The 12,965-nt window shown below is 44.9% G+C and overlaps 1 pseudogene across 1 annotated transcript in view; it reads right to left on the reverse strand.

Annotated features, from left to right (window-relative positions):
• Window positions 1-632: 632 nt before the first annotated feature.
• LOC149357020 (kinesin-like protein KIF23) overlaps window positions 633-12,965 on the reverse strand; it is a 60,862-nt pseudogene continuing 48,529 nt past the window's right edge. Inside the window, exons 9-18 of the transcript XR_016291769.1 lie at window positions 10,895-10,997; window positions 10,590-10,669; window positions 10,179-10,298; window positions 9,219-9,345; window positions 8,559-8,644; window positions 6,868-6,969; window positions 6,707-6,765; window positions 4,967-5,116; window positions 3,330-3,416; window positions 633-1,553 (exon numbers count right to left, since the gene is read on the reverse strand). The product of XR_016291769.1 is annotated as a kinesin-like protein KIF23 (transcript). The remainder of the gene's footprint in view (window positions 1,554-3,329; window positions 3,417-4,966; window positions 5,117-6,706; window positions 6,766-6,867; window positions 6,970-8,558; window positions 8,645-9,218; window positions 9,346-10,178; window positions 10,299-10,589; window positions 10,670-10,894; window positions 10,998-12,965) is intronic.

The raw sequence follows: 12,965 nt of genomic DNA on the forward strand, positions 1-12,965 counted from the left end.
GGTACCAATGCAGTTACATATTTATGCCTAATTTCAGGGGGCTGCATTCAGGGGAACAACAGTTTACTGAAGTTTGTGGCCAGCTAATAAAGCTTGCTCACTAAGCTGAAGATACACCAACACAGTAACAGTGTCAGGGCAGGACAAAAGAAGGGTATGACACAAGCACTTTCCACATCTTTTCATTACGCCATCACACCAGCCAGCCGGTACATTACTCACATATACCACCTCCCTCGTCAGTTACCACTGAGCTGGACACACACAAATAGGAGACATGTCAGCTACTACTGTCCGCCTGGTACACCAGGTACGGCAGTTTCGAAATGTTAATTGCAGTAAGATTAGCAACAGCACAACATCACAAACCATTTGGCCATATACAATGGCATGTCACAAAAAAGTGTTTATTTACCTCACGCATGTTGGTCCCAAAATAAAACAGAAGGAAGAGAAGTCAGGCGCCAATGAAAATGCGACTAAATATAATGAGGCCCTCACAAATGCTTCGTTGTGTTAAGTTATTGCATAACGATGACTAGGTGTGGCAACCATTGCCCTGTAAAGCAAGTTGTCCAGCATAAAGACACTTGTGCTTGCACTGATGCATAAAACCATGCAGCCCACACAAATGACACAAACAAAATAGATTTAATTAACTCTTTGTATCTAATGACTTACATGAAATCATGAAAAGAAAAGAGTGTACAGCCATGCACCTCAAAAGTCTTTATGAGGCTAGAACGCATTCTTTCAGAGTATGAACACAATTCCAAACTAAAAGAGCTGCAAATTCACATGCAGCAAAGGACGATTACTAGATGCAAATTGCGTAAGCAAAGCATGCACGCCTTTTCTCAGGCTAGAGCATAAAGATGCATTGCCCAAAGGTACAAAAGCAAATGCACAGCAAGCCTGCATTCAGTGAAAGGAGCAGCCATCATATGAATGCATGTCCATCCACATAACGAGTGTAGAAAAAAGCAAAAAAAAAGAAAAAAAATGCAAGAAGAAAAGGTGTGCTTCAGTGCTACATTCGATGCACTAATTCAATGAGACATGCAAAATGAAGTGCAAACATTAGAGCAAGCATCAGAAATGATAAAGCGTAGTCGCAAACACTGTTCACTGCATATCAGCGTCACTGAACTGCAGTGTATAATTGTAGCATTTGTCACAAGGTTGACACTGCGAGCAAATTCTTGCACAGATGCGCGTGCTTCGAAGGATGCAAGAGAAAACGTCTGTCACTTTTCCAGGCTACTTCAATAGGAAGGAGCATGCAAGCCGCAAGCATCAGCATGCTCGGGAAGCTTCAAAGTTGCTCCACCGATGACAGCAAAAGGCTAACGGTGCCCCGGGGTGTCACCACTCACTGGCAGCAGCAGAGGAGGTGCAGCCGGTTCGGGGTTTCCCGCTGATGCCGTTGGCGGCATGTACGAGTCGGTGGAGTTGAGCACCTCTCGAAGAATGCGCAGCTTCTCGTTGGCCACGCTCAGCTTGGCCTCCACCTTGGCCTGTTTGTCAGGGAGACATCGACCAGGATACAGCCTCTTCACAGAGCGCAACAACAAAGCCATCGAGTACTAAATGGGTCTCTAAACTCAACAGTGGGGGCGTTGCACGTGAAATAGCTCCTGGTCTGATCAGCGCCGAAAGGGCTGATGAACAAGAGCAGTTGTTTGTAGCAGCAACCATCCCACCACAGAACAGAATAGCACTCTGAGACCTGAAATGGGTGGAAACTCCACTGCATCATAAGTACAGAACAGCCTGAATGAGCATTCGTAATGAGCTTAGCTGTTCACCTGCAAGCTTCTTTGGCATTTCGGCTTTCTGAATCAAAGACAATGCACCGGAGTGGACCGTATGCTTTAACATGCTCAGCTGTAGCAACATTCCTCTGTGCAGCAAAGCGTATTTCTTTTTCCTGTCTACCACTGACAGAACTAACTAACAGCACCATCACCAAGGGCTCCAAGAGGCAATAAAATGCACCCTATGATAGGCACCCAAAGAGAGTGCGCAGTCAAATGTCCAAGTGCTCTTTCTGCTAGGAAATTTCAATGGAAGGAACAAATTTATATTATGCTCCTCAGCTGAACTCATGATGCCCATGGTCTATAGCTCAAGAAAAAGATTTTAAGGAGGAACGCAGGTCTTTAAATTTAAATTTTTATTATTAGACACAGCGTAATGAAATTAGATGTGTGTTGGTATTTCTTCTGTTTTCAATAGTATAATTAGTTTAAGTATATTTTGATTGGTTTCCATGTTATAGAAAAATAGTTCAAATCTAATAGGGTAATTTCTTACGGGTTGTTAAGACGCTTTCCTTAAATAATTTTGGTTCCATTTGAAATGGAGCTATAGCCAATGATCTGCAATGGGGAACTATGCTATTTATATTGTTACTTAAATAAATTATTATAAAAATATGGTCAGTTATGTCGAAGCACCATAAGTATGAAATATAATTAGGTAACATTACTGTCCAGAAAATTTTATGTTTGACTGAGCCATTAAAGATAACATAGCTCCATAGTTCAGTTCTTTCTGACTTCAACGGTATGAGGTTAATTTAACTTGCACCATAAAAAGATTATGAAAATTTCTGTAAGGCTAGTCATGTTGCCAAAGAACGCGAAACAGAAAAAATGCATTTGAATTGTGCTCGCCAGCCATTTGGAGGCGTTGTAGAGACCTAAACAAATGGCAGAATGCGGACGTCCCAAGACGATTTCACAACAGCGAGTAGCACCAAGATATAGAGAAGAGCACCAGCTTCTGAACAAGACCAATATGACGATCATCGGGGACACGATTGTGGGAAGAGATGGGAGTGAAGTTCTCCGGCATTTTGCTCCAAACTCAACACACGATGTATCGATTTTATAGTAGTCAGAGGTCGAATGAGACCTTGAAACTTTATAGGCAGCTACTTTAAAGTATATTGAATCCAAATAACGTAATGTTTGAATTTTTTTTACCATTTCAAAACTTGCATTTCCCATTAAGCTGGGCGCAATATGGATCGACTTTCGGAACAGTCGGACTTTCGGAGTAAGCAGTTCTCGCAGTACACATGAAATATGGTTGAAAGTAGTCTACATGCATGAAAGTAGTGTCATAAAAATGCACCAATTATGAGTGATGGATCAGGTACAATTGCCGTCGCTACAAAATTAACAGAAAGGTGTGATGGTTTGAAGTATGCTTCTGAAAGCACTGCTATGTAAACTTTGTATCTGTATGCTCCCACCTGCTTGGTCTTCCGCGACTGCAGTATCTCCCAAATAAACAAACAACATGATCAAGCCAACACCCACCATGGCCGACTTCATCCTCTCCCGCTCCAGCTGCAACTGCACCTTTTCCGGGGCCTCCCGGTCCAGCAGCCTCTGCTTCTCGCTGAGCTGCACACAAATGATGAAAAGTCTGAGCTAACTTGCAGCCAAAAACATGTTCAAGCACCGAATACCTTGAAGCAGGCAGCTACTGTCTCCCAGAGGACAAAAACAATGCGAAGGGCCACAGCTAAGTTGTTTCATAGGCGATTTTTTTTTCCACGAATGATCGAGTTTCTGGTCTGAATGCTACTAATGACATTACTATCGCACAATAGTATTTTTCTGCAAGCTCTAGAAATTTCCAAACGTAAGAAATCCAATTTACTTGCACAGTTTGTATTTTGTTAAATTTGGAAGTCAGTGTAGCTAAATTTGCCCCACAATGTACAGGTGCTGTCAAAAGTAAATGGAAGGCAATATTAACGAAACGGTTTAATCACTGCCCACTCAATTCATGCATCCTTGAATACATACGTGCAGACTAATTGTGATTGTGCGAATTGCAGTGTGCACCAAGAAACATGGATCATTATGCTTTAGATTTAAAGAAATTAAATTTTTTTGATGAAGTCGCCTTCCATTTACTTTTGACGGCGACTGTACACAAAATGCAGGCCACAGGCACTTTATAATTAAGCATGGTGCTCAGACAACCAATAAATATCAGCTCAGGTGAAACGCAATAAACTAAGGCACACACTTCATTACACACTTAAGTAAAGATGTTATTTTTAGGGTGGAGATTCCATTTGAAAGGAACAACCCTTTTGTACAGCTCAAAAGTGAAAAATATAGAATGTTCATGTTTGCAACAATCGCTGCTTGATCTGGCTGGACACTGAAACATTCAGATGTAGTTGCAGAACCAGTAACGCATGCCTTATTGTCCAGGTACAACTGTTCATGGTGTCCCTGCAAATTCGCGTACCTGGCAGTCACTTATCACCAGTATGAACAAAGTCAGTGCTTTGCAGAACCAATATGAACCACATTATCCAAAAGATGAGAGGTGGGTACTGCAACCTTGCATGTTCTGAGAGCAGCTGCATAGCCTGGAAGCAGCCGTATAGAACGAAAACTTTACGTCACAAAGAGTCTTTCATACGTACAAATGTTACCCCGCTCTTCTAAATTTGCATATATATCTCATGCTCTCACTTGGCCCATTATAATTAAATGACTACAGAACCTAATTTTATTACATGTTTTCTTCTGATGTGGTGTTCAACTACAACTGCTAAATAATTTGTAATCGAATTCCTCCTCTCATGCTGTTTTGGTTTCATCAACCGAACGATGGCTGTGATGTGCAGTTGTGCCTTAGGCTCTGTGAGGCACAGCTAAAGTGCAATATAAATGTGGATAAGTAGTTTTAACTCACTACAGCACTGAAACCAGCCAGCATCAGGATCTAGAATTACAACAAATGGCATATCAGCAGTTATATTGCCATTTTTTTGTGCCTATCCTGACCTGAAGTTCAACTACTACACATCACAGCCATAATTTGGTTGATGAAACCGAAACAGCGTCAAATGTTAGAGCCCATAATAGCATATCATAACAAAGGTCAACAACAGGCGTAAGTAAAAAGGACATGACTGCGATGCACTGACCATGTTCTCCACTGTCCTCTTCTCCTGGGCCATGCCCTCCAGCTCGAGGGTGAGGGCTTGCACAGACTGCTCGGCATGAGCCACTTTCTTCTCAAGCAGAACGACTTGCTGCTCTTTGGCTTTCAGGTCCATCTGCATCACCTTGAGCTTCTGGACACACCACAGAAACAAGATGGTCAGATGAGGCAGCGCACCACATTAGAGATGCCCTCTGCTTGCTTCCGGTTCTTGCCCTTTCACATCTACCTTGACAATGTCATTGTTACCAATGCATGCATGCCCTACCTTGGAATCCACTCTATCACCCTAAGGGACCATCACTTACATTCCTTTCACATCAAGACTCGCCCATGTCCATTCTTTCTTGATTTCCACTAAGGACAGGTCAAAGGATACCAGCTCTTATTTGTTCCCTAACGTACTCTGCTCTCTTTGTCTAACTTTACCCTTTCAGGTTCACCGACAGTTTGCTAGGAGCTAAAAGCACAAGTTTTGGGAAGTGCTATGTGCAACACCCGTAAAGATTGTCCAGCCACCACCCATCATGCTACTTCTCCTTGGGGAAAGGCTGGCTGAGGACTGCATTTTAAATGCAGTAGTGAAAAAACAATGCCACAAAGGTACAAAAGACGAAGAAAAAAGAGCATGAAGATCTGCAGTTAAACTACTCCCAATGCAGAAATGCAGGTTCAGAAAGGAGAAAGTGGACACCCCCTTTTTTATGTGCGATTTTTGTCCATATGTTATATGTGATGTCGGCACTCATGAGTGCCTGCATCACATATGCAATGCTCAGCTTAAAGAAGCATGCTTAAATTATTGATTCCTTCAAGTACTTCAAGTATGCCATACTGTGGACCCTCTTATCAAAGGTCTTAGTATTAGTTTGACAGTGTCACACAATATAAGACCTTCGAAAAATCCACAACAGCGGCCTATTTGTGGAGTTTTTACATGAATCGCATCAAAGCATTTCATTTTCTATCAAGACAGCTTGGGTGGCATGCAATTTCTGGGGGGGGGCCAGAATCCTATCATTGTATTCATTATTTCGCCGATAATTGTATTCTTACGTATGGTTTATTTTTACACAGTGGCAAAAGGGGAATTAATAAATCTAAAGAACTTGATCATTATTAGCAATATATAGTTATATCTGGCATCCTTATAAGTGAATTACACTGTATAGCACAACAAGCACCTCTTAGATACTCTGCGTTCATGGCTGAAAGGTGCATCCAACCTTTTTTTCTTGTTATTTCTCCTCTCCTCCCATCTGCAACACAGCAGTGAATGACCCGGTTGGTGCCGGTCCACACAGCTCCATCCTTTCCCGCTGGCTGGTCCACAGCACAACCTCTCACAAGTGCTGTAGCTTTGAATGCTTAACAAAACTGTAAGAGTGCAGGCCACACAGCTGTGAACAGAATACAAAGTAGCGCATTCTACATACCAAAAAGATCACTGCACTGAAGGCAGTCATTCACAAAAGGAACTCCTAAACGAGACAAGTGTTCTCGTGATGCCTGAAGCAAACGCACAGGCCGTGGAACTGCACTGCACACAGTAGTGGCCTTAATATGTGCTGCCGACTAGTTGCGGCACTAAGCTTAACCCTTGCACCTTAGCTTCGCATGAGTAAGCCCTGATACGAGCCCACAAATGCAATCATGTGACTGCAATAATCAGCCCAGTGGTTTCAACCGCAACGCTCTCCACTTGTGCCCTTGCTTGTCATACCTCTTTCAAAGCACTGTTCTCTGCTTCTCTCTGGGTGAGCTTCCTCCTGAGGTCATCAACTGACAAGAGAAAAAAGCAGGCGAAAGCATGTTGAAAAAATGATCAATACACAAGGAATTGAGTACCAAAATGAACGCTTAGGAAATAAGATGGACAATTACTTTCAGCAGCAATGTTTGCCTTCATTTTTTCTTTGGATATCTCCTATTGGTCCGCTGCTCGTCCTCTCGCTGCAGAACATCACTGTCAGAGCAGTCGCTGAGCTTCAGAGAAACAAAGAAAGGGTAAAAATATTTAAATCACCAAACAAACCAACGTTTAAGCAGTGCAATGGTACTCTCGCAAGAAGATTGCATCAAGGGAAGCCACCTTCAAGCTAAGTCTGCATATTGTACATCACATACACTCATGCTCAATGATATAAATATGCATGTTAGTTTTTAGCAGAACAGCTCAGCTGATGACGATGTTGAATTTAATGGTGCAAGGAAATCTGTGGCGAAGAGCACCATCATACTAGGTATTTTATAAGGTCCCATTTTCCAAGCACTTCACCCCAGAGATGCCGAGCATCAGGCCAAGGGAAAGCTTGTACCCACTTCATCACCGGTGGATACCCACCGGCACTGGGGATTGAACCCCGCACCTTTCACATGAGAGGGGAGAACAGCAGAATTTTAGCAGAACAGAAGGTCAGTTGAGCTACCATGCCATATTGCTATCGTATATTAGTCTCTCTGCATATTTGTTGGTGTGATATTGCAGTGACTGCAGCTTTTATCCTCCGCCAAATTATTCCAAAAACACGCCAATTTTATGATTGCCGTTTCATGACCTAGGTTGCAAAACATGCAAATAGTGGTAAGCAAAGCCCATTTTTGAAAGTGATGCATGTACTAGAGACGAAAATAAAATTTGCTACAGCATTCCTAATGACAATATATAGGTGAATTTTGATGCCTGGTCACCTGCAGTTTTTTAATGAGCACCAGAATCTCAGTGTATAATCATTTTTGCATTTTGCTTCCACTGAAATACAGCAGATGAGATCATGCCTATGACCTCGTGCTGAGTAGCAGATCACCAAGGCCACCAAGCCACAATGGGTGTTGTCGTAGTCTTAATCCATTACAATGCCTGCACCGCATTCAATGGGCTCAAAATAGCGGCAAAAGAGTAAATAAATTATGGGGGTACCTAAGCAGTTATGATGTGTAAATGCGAAAGTACTGCTTGTCGCTAAGTATGTTGCTTAGTTGTTGTTGGGGGATAGGAGTGAACGTTGTTTCGGAGCAGCGGCTCGTTTCGCACATTTTGTTGCGTTATGGTGGCTGCAAAATTTGTTGCCAGTGAACTGCTGCCTCCGGCCACGCTTTGCTGTCCCGCCTGATGATGGAGATGTGAGCGACTCCATGGCGCCACAACCTCAGTCTCCGTAAGCTAAATCTCTGTGTAATCTCTAGCCCCGACAGTGGTGCACCATATTTCCTAGCGTATCTCGTGGAGGCGGTGTACATGTAGCACTTCCCATCAGACGAGACAGTAGCATCTCGCCCAGTGCATGGGGTGGAGGGGGCCATATCTACTCCCATCTTGAGCCTGGTCTGCTCCGTTATCAGTGTAGTGACTCCAGTGAGGAGGACCCTCAAACCTGTTTCCATTCATCGTGGAAGAGAGAGTTGCCTGATTTCATTTGCGTGCAGCGCTTCTGCCCCATGTTCCTCCCACAGCTGTCTGGCTATGGCAGGGTTTTCGCACAACGAGCCATGCAATGTTCTCGCGTTAAAAGGCGTGGGCAGCGGGCTAACGTGAAACGTTCACACACATGAAGTAAAAAATGCACCCTGAATACAAACAAAGCAGACAGCCATACCGGCATGCAGCTGGCTTCCTGTGGTGGTTCTGGTGGTGGCATTGTGGAACGCTCCTTCAGGCTCCCTGCAGACAGGGTAAAACAGAACCTTTGAGTGAAAGAAACCAGCAGTCAAAGAGCAAATTCTATGCAAATAAGGTAACATAGTACCCCTAACTTTCATGCAAGCACGTCTTTAAAAGAAAAGTGCCTTCACCTCTCCAGTTTCTCCAAGGACAGATACTGTAATTTTGAACTTGTGTTCTCCTATTAGAGGTGAAATGTGAGCAGGATGCTGTGCAGCCTACTACGCTGGAGCCTTGGTGCAAGAAGCATTAACGCATTCCACTCATAGCTCATTCCATCTCCAACTCCAACCATGAAATTTGCTGTCAAAAAGTAGGCACCTCAATCTTTTTCAACACAATCTTCTGAAATGCCAGTTAGTATCTTTAAAGAAGGCTTTGTGATGTTATAGCAGTATGCTCTGCTCTGAACCTCTGGATACAGGCTGTCACTCAATCTAGTGGTTGGTGTTCTTTGGTGGTGCTGAGGCTATTTAATTGCAGGCCGACAGGTACAAGGCAGAAATGCAACGAGTATTCAGCATAAGTGGAGAAGTAGAGGAAACACGAGTGAAAACAGAAAACCACACCTCACCCTGAAACTTTGTCGCGCGCGGCAAGATGGGCCGGCGCCGGCCTGCATGCAGGTGGAGGGCTGCCGACTGTGCTGTGGCCGTAGGAACCAGAACCTCCTGGGTCATCTCCGCGAATTTCATCACATGCTGAAAGCAAGGAGGATGTCAAATGAGAGCACTGCCCAACTATTTTTAAAGCCTATTGCCACACTGCTGTCTTGACCCGTTGCCAAGCGTCTCTCTGTCTCGAACGTTTAAGTGCAGCTGTTCGGCGATCCTCGCCCCAGCAGACTGCTGTGCTGTCCTGTTCCTTGCTGTGTTTGTCGGTGGCAATGTGATATCTGAACTTCTTAACGGTTGAAAAGAAACTGCACACTTTCTCTGACACTTATTCTGGCTACACCTGTTTGTAGCACAGAGTGCTCCAGTCCAGCAGTCATAGAACAATTTCAGCTGCACCAGTTTACTCAAGCGCAAGATACACTGGTGACGCGAGTGGCCATGCTCTCTAATCAAAAATAAATAGTGTCCAAGAAAGATTGATTTTGAGGAAGGTGTCAAACAAGCACCGACTATTCCCAGCTGTTTAAGGTTAAAGAGTTGAGAAAAAGCACCGCTCATGAATGAAGCGAGTTAATATTTGTCAAAGCGTGCAATACCACTTACAAGTGAGAACAAATGTAAGCACACTCATGTAGGCAGTGTTCACCGACATAAAATTATATGGCACTACATATCAGTTACCCGCAGCAAGCAGCGCACACTTGGCGAACTGCAATGCGATAAGAAACCCTTGGATGAATTAATATTCTTTCCTCATAGTAGTCTACAGAGATTTGAACATAGCAAATATAAACATTTTAAATATTAAATTATGTGCTCAGTGCAATACATATTCGATCTGAATTCAACCTAAATATTCATCCAATCTAAAATGCAAGCTTAACACTGAAATAACGACTGCTCTGCTATATACTTACGAATGTTTCATCATAGTCATCTGGTCGTGGGTTTAAACAAACAATCATGCGAACTTTGCCTTCGCCATCAAAAAAGTTCTTAAAAAGGTGAGTGATCTTTGTGTCCCTGTAAGGGACTACCTGAAAAATAAATGCAAGTTTTAGAGAGGAAGCCCCAAGACCACTTGCAGAATATGAAATGCAGGGTTGCAGTTTTCTAGGGTCGCAGGTAAAACAAACCAAAACAAATAAACAAAAAGTAAGCTTAAAGCTGCTATAAACAGGTTTTTTGCCCTGCTGAAAGTTCTAGAAAAGCGCACAGTGACCCGAGTGAAGATCTCCGAGACAGACAGGCAAAGAGAAAAAGCTTCATCTTTAAGACATTCATAACAGCACCAATTTATTTACATAGCACAAAAGCCAATACATCACCTTGGTTGACCCAGTTGTCTGGTTCTCTCGTAGTGTCTCCATGCAACTACGCAAAACCATCAAGGAATTGTTGATGTTCCCTGGGGGAAAGAAAAGAAAACAGGTCCTGAACAAAATCTCACACAGCATCATTTCTAAATGCAAAGATGAGCGCAGCAACATGCTGTCGCACAGAAACAAGGAACAGGGTTTGTTGCATGCATGAAATGGTGATCTACCAAGAAAGGATGTATATGCGTACACGCAGCATTCGTAGACATAATAGGGCATCTATGAAACAAGCTAGCTGTCAAAACGAGTCTCACCAGCTTCCCTGAGCCTGTGGCCAGTGTTGCCAGTCCTGCCTGTGCGTTCACTGCCTGCAAGGTCTACAAGCGAAAGCTGACTAATGACAAGTGTACTGTTGTCCTGAAAATGAAGAGAAAAAGAGTGGTCAGGTATAAATACCATGAACATAGTCTTGGATTGAATGAAAAGGAATTTAAACACCCAGCTTATGCACAAAAATGAACGTAGCAGTCTTATTACCAACCCTAGCAGCTGACAACTTTCAACTCTCCTAATTCACTAGAGTGCTAATAGCCAGAATCCACATTTCTGAGAGATCTGTAAAATATTGTTACGTGGCCCGAAGTCTATGTCGGCACAAGGACGACCGGAGCACAGGGTACAGATCACAGCTAGCCCCGAGCGGCAAGCGCGCACACACCGGGCACTTCCTCTACCCAGCCTGGTCTTCACCAGCCCGCAACGTCTGCCCCTCCTTCTACAGTTCTACCTCGACCAGCACCTTCTTGCCCCGAGCCCCGTCCGAACCATCTGAAGCAGCCGTTCCCCCTCCACGGCGATTCTCCCGCTCTCCGTCGCCGCAGGGGCGACGCTCTCGCTCCCCACAGTCGCCTTCAACCAGCCGCTCCCATTTGGAAAACTAAATGATGCAGCTCCCGGAGGTGACGCTGCATCAACGACCCGGACCACAAATCCTCTCTCGACCTCTCGACCAAATCTCCTGGTCGTCTTTATCGACCGTGTTCCTGTGCGCGCCCTAATTGACACCGGTGCTCAAATATCAGTGATGAGTGCTGCCCTCCGCCCCGCCTACGCAAAGTCCTCATGCCTGCAATGTCCCGTGTGCGTGTCGCGGATGGTGGCACGCCTGCTGTCGACGGTACGTGTATCGCGCGCGTTACTATTGGCGGCCACAGTATACCGGTTCAATTCACCGTGCTGACCACCTGTGCCCATGACCTCATTCTTGGCTTGGATTTTCTGACTGACTATTCCGCCCTCATTGACTGCTCGGATGGCGTCCTACACCTCGAACTTCCACTGCTGGATTCAGAACCCGTCGATATATCCCTGCGACTATACAGTACCGATTATGCTCGCCTGTCATCCCGAACCGCCTCTTTCGTTCCACTGACCCCATCTCGCCCAGTTCCTGATTGCGACTATCTCGTTACGCCCAACCTTGACCTCCTGCTGACCCGTAACGTTGCCCTACCTCATACCATCGCCACCATCCAAGCTAACGCCCTCTCTCTGCCTTTCCTCAACTTCGGCGTCTCTTCTCAAGTGCTCCCGTCCGGCATCTGCGTGGCTACACTATCTCCTCTCGCTCCTTGCCACGTCGCTCAGTTGGCCAACACCCCTATTCAAGACACTGCCACCCCAAGCCGGCAGTCTCCACAGTCGCCCGACGCCTTCACGACCATGATGGCCACCGACCTCAGTCCCGACCAAACTGCCCAGCTTCGTGCCCTTCTCGAATCTTTTTCGGATATTTTTGATGTCAACAACGCGACGCTGGGCCAAACTCTCGCCGTCAGGCACCGCATTGAAACCGGCGATGCCCCTCCCATCCGCCGCCGCCCCTATCGAGTCTCTCACGCCGAGCGTCAAGTTATCAATGCGGAAGTTACTAAAATGCTCGCGAAAAACATTACCGAACCCTCGCACAGTCCCTGGGCCTCACCCGTCGTACTTGTGAAGAAAAAGGATGGCTCCTGGCGTTTTTGCATTGATTATCGGCACTTGAATAAGATCACTAAAAAAGACGTGTACCCCTTGCCGCGTATCGATGACGCCCTTTACTGCCTTCATGGTGCCAAATTTTTCTCATCCATAGATCTTCGCTCCGGCTACTGGCAAATTGCTGTAGACGACCAGGACCGTGAAAAGACCGCCTTTGTGACACCTGATGGGCTTTACCAATTCAAAGTTATGCCTTTCGGATTACACTCTTAGAACTAAAGGAGTGCAGAGGAGTGCCCAGAACACACTTTGAAGGAGTATTCGCTTGTCCCATATTCCACTCCTTTTTCCAGAATAAAATTACTCCCTCTGGACAAAGAGTGATCCAACACCTACTCAAGG

The sequence above is a fragment of the Amblyomma mixtum genome, chromosome 3 (assembly GCF_055824585.1).
Source record: "Amblyomma mixtum isolate Tamu chromosome 3, ASM5582458v1, whole genome shotgun sequence".
In the NCBI taxonomy this organism is placed as follows: Eukaryota; Metazoa; Arthropoda; class Arachnida; order Ixodida; family Ixodidae; genus Amblyomma; species Amblyomma mixtum.